This window comes from Anser anser (assembly GCF_964211835.1).
Source record: "Anser anser genome assembly, chromosome: 2".
Lineage (NCBI taxonomy): Eukaryota > Metazoa > Chordata > Aves > Anseriformes > Anatidae > Anser > Anser anser.
Window position 1 is genome coordinate 90,359,731 of NC_139721.1, and position 9,354 is coordinate 90,369,084.

The 9,354-nt window shown below is 42.2% G+C and overlaps 1 long non-coding RNA gene across 1 annotated transcript in view; it reads right to left on the minus strand.

Moving 5' to 3' along the window:
• The window catches only part of LOC310895213, a 52,868-nt gene that overhangs the window by 26,112 nt on the left and 17,402 nt on the right, over positions 1-9,354 (minus strand). The window contains exon 5 of the long non-coding RNA XR_014580539.1: positions 4,422-4,512. This is a non-coding gene — a long non-coding RNA (uncharacterized lncRNA). The remainder of the gene's footprint in view (positions 1-4,421; positions 4,513-9,354) is intronic.

The following is a 9,354-nucleotide window of genomic DNA, read 5'->3' on the forward strand; positions in this document are numbered from 1 at the left end:
GTGCCCCTTGGCAGTTGTGAAGAGGGTTAGTTTGTTTTTTTTTGTTGTTGTTGTTGTTTTTTTTTTAAGATGTCTATTTTCAGAGCAAAGTTTGCTTAAAAAAAGCAGTGGGTTAGCTACTGAAAATCAGCCTATATCAACTAGCATCAACCAAAAATTTAGACAAGTAAGGGAAAAGAAGTTCCTGTACTAGAAGTAACATCTCGGTGCAAACAACCCTCAGATTTCCTCTCATCTTAAAAAGAAAATGATACCTGGATACCTTAGAGAAAGGCCAAGAAATAACAAGAGAGATGCAGTCTCAATGTCAGCAGTACCAGTGATATTACTAGCATTATCTTCAAGTTAGTACAGTGTAATCTTGATGTAAGGAAGTTGTTTCCAACACAGCACAGCTCCACCACGAAAAACAAACTTCCAGTCCATTTGGAACTGCAGTTTGCAAAACCGTATCTCTGCAAACTCAAAAATGCAGCCATTTTACTCTTTTATAGGGGAACAGACCTCTGTTCACCACCTTCATGCATGTAAAATTATTGGCTGGCCAAGCCCGGGAAATCTCAGGGTAACACACAGTGTTTGGACATTTTTCCATAGGGTCTAACTCCTTAAATAAGCTCCTTCTGCATGAGACTGGCCGACTTTTTAATGTTTACATTGCCAATAAAACATGTCCTCTGGTGTCATAGCTTGACATGAGTTTAGGTACAGATATGAAACTCTGAAGTTGAGTAAGGGGTCAAGAACGAGGCATGTTTCTCTTTCACAACCCCAAACCGGGCAGCTCGGTAAGTGTTGAGATGAAACAGGTACTGTTTGGCTAGAGAGCTCTGTGTGCTGGTCCTATCTTATGTCAACTAACCCAAAGAAAAGACCCTAGACCAGGTGGAGCTGCTCCATGCCCTACGATGCTTGCAAGGATTTGATGATTGCAGGTACTGGCTTGTGTCCACCTATGCATCCGGGACCATTCATTCACTTTTCCTGAAATCCTTTCCTTTTCGGAAGGAAAACCCAAAGTGTCTGCCTGCCCACATGGAAACGTACTGCATGTTTCAGTCAGAGCTGTTGAGACAGATTGCTAAATTTAATTACCAGTTCCAAGGGCTGAGGCTGTGAATGACAGGTCAATTCATGCAGTGAGTTAGCAAAGATTGCTGATAAATGCTTTCTAATTGAAAGGATGATAAAACACCTATTACTCACTGAGGATCTTGAAGGATGAGTTAGTCCTGGGGATTTCTTACACCATGAAGATCAAGAAGTGCTAATCTCATCAGCACTCTGCCATCATTTCCTACCCGCCTTGTCACTCACAAGATTCAGGAAGGATGGTGATATTGCAGGGGGCTGCCCTGTCACTGCTTCCTCACTCCTATTAAGGAGATGAATAGAAACAGGCAGGAGCGGCATGGCTGAGGTCTATTGTACTCTGGAGAATATCTGACATTTTTGTGAGTTAGGAAAACAACAAAGAACAAAAATAACCTCTCACAGCTCCCTTGGAAAACTGACTGCATTAACAATGTCATATCCTTCGCACAGCATCTTTTAGCCCGAAGCGGTCTGTGCAGGCTTGTGGGCATTACTTACAGCTATACCAGTGAACTGTTGAACACAAGCAGTTTGGACCTGGAAAGCTGGACTTTGCCCTAGAAAGACCAATATGCAGGCACATGTGCCTTTTTTCACTGACCAGGGCATTAAGACAGTAACTCTGGCAATAGGATATAGCAGTCATACAGGAAGAGAAATGCTCTTACATTGTCACAGTCACAGCGGGAAAAGTCCTGCGCATAGATCTTACCCAAAAGTTACCTTCTACAGCACTAAGTGACACAGCACTTGCTGCTGGGAAGGCATGAAAACAGCCACCACCAGGAGCAGAAGCCTCTGCTGCCTTGCTTCCATGCTGCGCAACCCTGGATGTATTTTCTCATTTCTCCCTCTCTTTCCCTTTCCCTTTTCCTTCCTGCTCTTTTTGCTGGTCTTTTTAGAGCGTAAGATCTTCAGAGTTAGGTATGTATTTGCACAGTGCCTAACACAATGGGGTACAGTCCTAGCTTAATCTTCTGGATTCTGCTGTCATACAAATAATAACTCACACCAGATAGCTGACATACAGCCACACTAGATCTAAGGCTGGGACAGGGCCAAGTGACACAAGCCACAGAGCATGTATAAAGTGTAGTTTTGTCACAGACAGAAAGTCAAGCCATTTTCAAGTCTTTGAGCAGCAGACATCAACTTACCTGTTCGGATGCATTACTTTTCCCTTTCTCCCCCACTAACATATACACACAGATTTTGCTACACGTTATTTAACATTTACATCCTGAAGCCCAAGGTTTTCTGGGAGGTTGCAGCACTCCTGAAATTGTGCTTAACACATTTAACTGGTGACAGATTTACTGTCTCTACATCTACAAAAATCCTTTACACAAAGAAGAGCATTTCCCATGGAAATGAGTGCTCTAGGCTGGAAGTCTGACCAGACATTGGCATGAGGAGAGAAAGAAAATAGTTAAACTAATTAATGTAAGAAAGCGGTCCAGTGACAGCATGATTCATGGTGCTTGTATTTACAGAATCGAATAGCATACAAGCTTGTAAAACTGTTAGACCCTTTTCTTTTAACTTCAGACTGCCCAAATTCTTCAAAGTCTAGATTGGTCTTGGTCAGCTCACTCCTGTACTCAGTATGATTTCCCCCAAGCCAAAAGCCTCAGGCTATGGGCAGACACCCTTTCTGATGGTCAGATGTACAGGTAGATTTGTGACTGAAATGCATGAGGTAGATCAGACAATCAGCTCCGTCAGTAAATCTTAGAAATGTAACTTGCAGAAAAAGGACAGTGATAAGCAACTGTGGGCAAAAACTTCTTCTGGCAGCTGGTTCAGGAGACGTTGTAGTGCCTACAACATTGCACTGACGCTTAAAACAGTTTCATTTAGTGTCCTACCATGGACAAAGGTCATCTCATGCCACTTGCTTTAGGCACACGTCTTAGGCCTGCTCTCCACACACTCTCCGTACGTTATAATTATATACCAAATATAGGTGGATACTACTATATATACATTTTTAATTGATGTGGTCTCTAAGAGTACTGTCCCTGCTATGCAGATATCTATGCTGGTATAAAACTGCCTTTCACTGATGAAGTATATTATCTTTCTAACTTGGGAATAAGCCCTTGCCCTTTACATACATATAAAGTGTCACGCTCACATTCTCACTGAAAGATTTTATTTGGGAAAGTACCCCTGCTGAAGCAGGCCAGTCCATAGTTGTGGTCAAATACAACTTCAGTAAAGGCTCCCCAGCCATTTTCACACATACTCCGGCATAAAGGACATGTATCTCTGTGAAACAGAAGCTCTTCTCCTTCCCTCCATGTTCTTATCATGAGTGAGCATCCTTCCGATCAAAGACTGTTGTTGGATCCCAAGAAAATGCTAAAAGTTACTCTTACAGCTTCTTGTTCTCTCCCCTTCCCTACGTTGCAGTGCACTGCTTAGGCATTTGCTCCTACAACTATTCATTGGGCTGCACTGTAAATCAAATCAGGCAACTGTTCCTTTTCTATTTTTCTTTTTTTAAATAAAAATATCTTTCATTCTTCAGGGTGTTTTTTTTCTTAAAACACTTTCTCAAGCCAGCTGCAGCTGCAGCCTCCATCTCGTCAAACCACAGCCTGAATTAGAATCCATTCAAACGAATAGAACAGATATCCCAAGTTTTAGATTTCATGCTTACTGCAAAGCTGAGCAGATGTGAAGCATGTTTACAAATGCAGAGACATTTTGGGAGTTGCCCTGTTTGATGTCTGGACTTGTTTTGTACACACTCCTTATACTGCTGCAAGTACTTGGAGGAGGATCCTTCCATGGTGACTTTACTAAATGAAATAAAATGAAGCCTCCTTCTGTTTGAGCCAAAGGGAACTTGGCTTAAAGCTTTTTTTTTTTTTTCAGTTGCAAGATAGCTCTTCAGCTTATATCTTACTGTGTCATCAGTAATTAGGCATGTACAGGAAATCAATCTCAACAGGGATGTAAGATTCAAAACCTGCCAGTAAGCGTTAGATAACAATTCTTTTTAAATACAAGCTCTTTAAATGGATGCTTATTAGTGAAATACAGTGCCTGAGTCAAACTCCTAGATAACCTGACGATAATTAATTTTGTTCAAAGAATATGCCTAAACTGTTTTGGTGACCATAGAGATAGAGACCACTAAGATAAAACCTCACCATGGCTCCTCTAGGCTGAGAAGTATGAACAGGCAGTGTAACAATTGCTAGGAGGGATGCCAATGTAAAAACAAACAAACTCTTAACTGAAATTTAGACCTGGAAAACGAATGTCAGCCTGTAAAGAGCTGTTCCTGTTAGCCTAGAGATTCAGGATGTACTTACCCTGTAGAAACCACAAGGGCATTTTTTTCCTCTGATGATTATTTGCGTCAAAAAGCTTTCTTGGATAGTTATTGTAGCTAAGATTTCCCACCTAGGTACACAGGAAAAGACAGTAAAGCATAGATATTTTCTGTTCATAGATATACTTCCATATATCTATATTCACACTACAAACACACGCAAGTAAGCAGAAGGTCAAATACTGAGCTGCAAGGAGGTAGTGTCACTCCAATAATTACATGTCTACACACGTAACACCAGGTTCAAACACTAAGAAGATGTAAACTGGAGATGCTACGTGTAAGTCAGCAGTGTTAGGCCACTTGATGCTGATCCAAAATACCTGTTTTAAGTATACAGGTAGGACATGCCCTCTTAAATCCAAGCAGATCCACTGAGTCAGAGATAGTTTACAGAGAGCCAGATCTGTCCTTTTTTTTCTTCCAATTGCAGCCTATTAATCCATGAAAGTTGGAAAATAATGAAGATCCATTCAAGTTTATGATTATATCTAAAAACTCCTGCAGACCATTGGGTTACTTGCAGGAGTTATGCTAGTGAGGTTGCTCCAGCAACACAGTTCTTGAGATGCAGTCAGCAAACCAAGACTGAAAAAACAAAGAACCCACAGATCAAGCCCAAAAGGACACACAGCTTGTTTCATTGCTTCTGACAGCAAGGTAGTTTAAGCAACGCTTTCCTTTGGGCATGTGTCCTTAGTGATTTTGTAACTGGGAAGGACCTATAAGTTATGTTGAATTGGGGTACTGCCAGTAGCTATTGCTTTCAAGACCTTTACGCACTGAGATGGGAAGAATGTGTCCATGAAATAGATACTAGACCATGTGTGTTTGTGCATGTGTGTGTCAGCCTCAGAACCAGAAAGGCCTGAATGAGTTAGATCTGTAAACTTAGCTCCCTCTGGGAAAAATCCTCCTTCAGAAACCTTCTACTTTTTCAGAAAATACACGTTCTTGTTATTCCAGCTCTCCCCATCTTACATACTATGTAATTCCAACATGCAGTGAGATCAATGTTTACACTGGCATAAAGGATTCCTGCAATTATGGCATGAATGAGGAATAAAACAGCAAGACCATCCTACAGATACACAAACTGATCTATAGGAATCAGTTTGATCTATAGGCTTAACATTCATGAGTAACAGTGCACAGGTACCTGGATGCATCTTCATCCTTGCTCATAAGAGTTTTCACTTAATGACCCCATTTAGTCTAAGCTCTTCTATAACACAGATAGAGGCACTGGAAGACACTTTGAAGTTGAACAGACAATGATGTGCCTCTCTCTTTCCATCTTGCATCCATACCCTGTGGTTTTACTCCTACCTCAAAGCTGAAAAGAGACAGGACTCAAGGGGAAAATAAACCAGCAGATCCTCTGCAGAGTCACTGTTTTGGGGAGAGAAAGAAGTGGGTGGGATGGAGAGCAGTTCAGAAGATCCATAGCTGACCACTGGGGTCCCTCTGCGCTGCCTGTTGCACCCCTCAACTCTGTGCCACTTTCAAACTTTAGGGGCCCTTTCATCAGACCTAACTTCCAGCGACAGTCTGTCTTTATGATTTTAGAGCTACCTGCTAGCTCCACAGCTAAGTGGCTGGAGCAATAGGCCAGTCCTTTCCCCCCACCCATCTGCAAATCTCTCTGGAGTAGAGTGTGAGAAGGGAAGAGGTCCTACCCCATGTCCAGCCATGGCAGCTGAGATTAGCAGGGAGGCGCCTGCAGCTAGCACCGAGGTTCGACCCCTCCATGTCCAGCAGTGGGGATTTCTCAGATGAGTGCTCCTGTGTTGGAGCTTGCTCCCCTTGGCAGCTGCTCAGACCTTGAGTCTAATGACCTTCGGGGCACTGTGCAAGCCTCATTCGTTTTGTTTAACATTCGATTAACTTTTTCTGGGTTTCTCCTGTAATTTAATACAAGATTGAGGCCTCCACGGCAAACAGGAATGAGAAAAAATATTACTTCTTAAATTTTTCTACAAAACACTGCATGACAGCAGAATAAGTACAATTTACTCAGTGCAATCTAAAAATAAAAAATAAAAAAATACCGAAATGCATACAGGAAAACAACCCTAAAATTGACAAGCCTAAACACACTGTCAGAGGTCTGCAAAAAGTTGGCTGGCTCTACTCTTCTCCTGGCAGAGGAAAGAGTTCAGACACAGAGCAGAGATACAGCAAAAGGCCAAATGAAAATGCACAGTCTTTTTTGTAGAAACACCTGCTATACTAAGGATGCATGAAATGTTTTTCTATTTCATTTCTCTCTGAGCAATTGCTAGAGCTGCTACAGAGCAAGTACAAAAGGAGGTGGTTTATCTGGCAGTCAAGATGTGGTTCTCATGATGAAAGAGTCTGAGGACTCTTGTGTTGGCATGCACATACCAGCTACTCCCTCATGTGATCCTCAGAGCTGCAGCTCACTGATACTCCATTTTTTTTCCAGGTCAAGACTTCGTCCTAAAGTTTCTGAACTCCTTGCCCAGGGCTTCAGATCTTCTCCAACCACAAACAAACAGACTGCATCAAGGAATGACAGGTTAGCCACCTGCTCATGTCCTAGTTCCTAATAACAAAGATGGGAAGGTAGGGAGAGGAGGAGAGATTTAAGGGATTTTAAGTGTTACCTATAATTTGACAGTTATTAATCATGTTCCAACTCTCTAAGTGCCTCCAGCTCCTTCATAATTCAGTATGTACCTGCAGAACTACAAGGGTTTCCACGGAGCTGCATTAGGTGAAAAGAAAAAGAAAAAAAAAAAAAGTACTTCCCAACGCACTCCAAAATTCATTGGGTGGATTATGCTGTTGAGGTTGGTTGAGCTTTTCCAATAGTCCTTACAATTCACATGGACCAAAACAGGGCAGGGCTGGCTTTCAGAGTCAGCAGGGTTGGAGCACATTGCATTTCTTCTAAGATAAGAAAGAGGATCATTTCACACTTTGCCTGGATTTGCAGTAACAGAAGTTTTCTGTTCCTGGGCAGACAGCAAAACACAGATCAAAGCTACTCATTCTCCAGAGGTTGGACCTGGTGAGACCCAGAAAAAGGAAGACACAGGTACTTTACTTTATGTGCCTCAGCCATACAAAAGGACAATCCATTGCATTGCTAGGTCCTGTTAACCCCACAGTTAATGCTGTGTGCATTGGGCTTTCAGCTGTGAAGATTTTCAGTTTGATTCCTGTTATGGCAAGATTCATCACACATAATATCCCATTGTTTTGGGACCCCATGCAAAACGCTGCACCTTTGAAATCTACCTCTGCATCCATATTTTGTAGCTCTTGCCCAGACATGCTTTTTGTTAACATTTTTGGAAAATACAAGGGCAAATCAAAAGTTTCCTATTCTGCACGACGAACATATGATGAAAGTAGGGTACTCAGCTACCCTACTGTTCCTCAAAACAAGATGCTAGGCATAAAAATTTCACCCAGCTGAAAGCAAATATATACCCCTACTCTAAGGCAGCAGTTCCAGACAGACATCAAATGAACAGAACTTAAATGAAGAACAGAAGCAAATGATGAACTTGAGCATGAGTAGGCAAACTGTTGAGGAGAAGAAGGGAGAGGAGAAGCCATTTTGCAAGACTATGTGGAGGGAATTTGAGTGACTCACAGGAGTAGCAGCTTTCACTCATTCCAATCATTGAAAAACACCCTTGGTCCCCACACCACGGTGTCTCCATGCTTACAGGAGATATCTTGATGTTCAAGTGGCAGACCCGTGGGACTTCTCCCTGTCCTTTCAATTCGCTGGCACAGCAGTAAGACCCACAGGGTTCTGGGGGGCCTTGTGCTGATGCGAAGGGCTGCCTGCATCCCCCCTGCTTTGGGACCGGGTGATGTGGGGTGGCTCAAGGGCGTGCTCCCTTAGGTTACGGTGGCCATGGCATCAGTGCCTATGTGTTGCTGTAAAAACAACTTTGATCTTCCTTTGTCTTCTGGCAGAAGCACAGCAATGGGAAGGACAAAGAGGGAAGTGGAGATCACAGAGTATGCAAGCACCCACCACCTGGGAATCCCCCAAATATGGGAGAGGTCTTCCTTTGCCAAAAAATTCATCCAGCTGTTTTCCCAAAGGGCTCTTAGGAGCTACAGATATCTATGCATAACAAGGAGCATCTTTGAGCTTGCTCTACTTTTTATTAAAAAATCAATAAGCACTCTCTTAATTCACTTAATGACATCTTTCATTCACTTCCCACACCCAGTCATGCACTGAAATCAGACTGACCTTAGTAAACCTGTATCACTCTTTTCCTGGAAAAGCTTGGCATTATTTCCTAGTAATAACTGCAGAAACCTTATGGAAGAAGCCAATTAAGCAATAAAGTACAATAAAGTACGAACTATTACGCTAACATAACAATTCACACCTATGGTATTGCTACTAGATTCACACCTGCAGTGTTACGTAAAACCAAAAGCCGGGAACTATTAAAACAAGCTAGCCAATTTACTATTACAATATAATTTGTGCCTGGGGATACACTGCAGAAATTATAAAATATTGATATGTATTTTTATTTGAGTGTGAACAAATATCTGAATTTTAATAGGGAAATGATCAAGTAGTTTAAGAAGTGAATCAGATGTAGCTTGACCCATTTAAAACTATACAAGGCAAAATGCTGAAAAGCAGCCTGTGGGCTGGGAGCCTGCAGGAGGAGAGGAAAGGTGTGGATGAGGTGACACCACAGTGTCTCACATCTGCCCTGTGGCCCACTCTGACAGGACAGGTACTCGATTGACCTTAGCTGGAGTATCTCATTGAAGCCAACAGAGCTATTATGTACATAGGGCTAGCTGCTGGGATGGAAGCAATTTGACAGAAAAAAAATTAAGTGCTTAGTCACAGTATCTAGCATGCATTCTCTTTGAAATATCCCCCAGTGATAGCT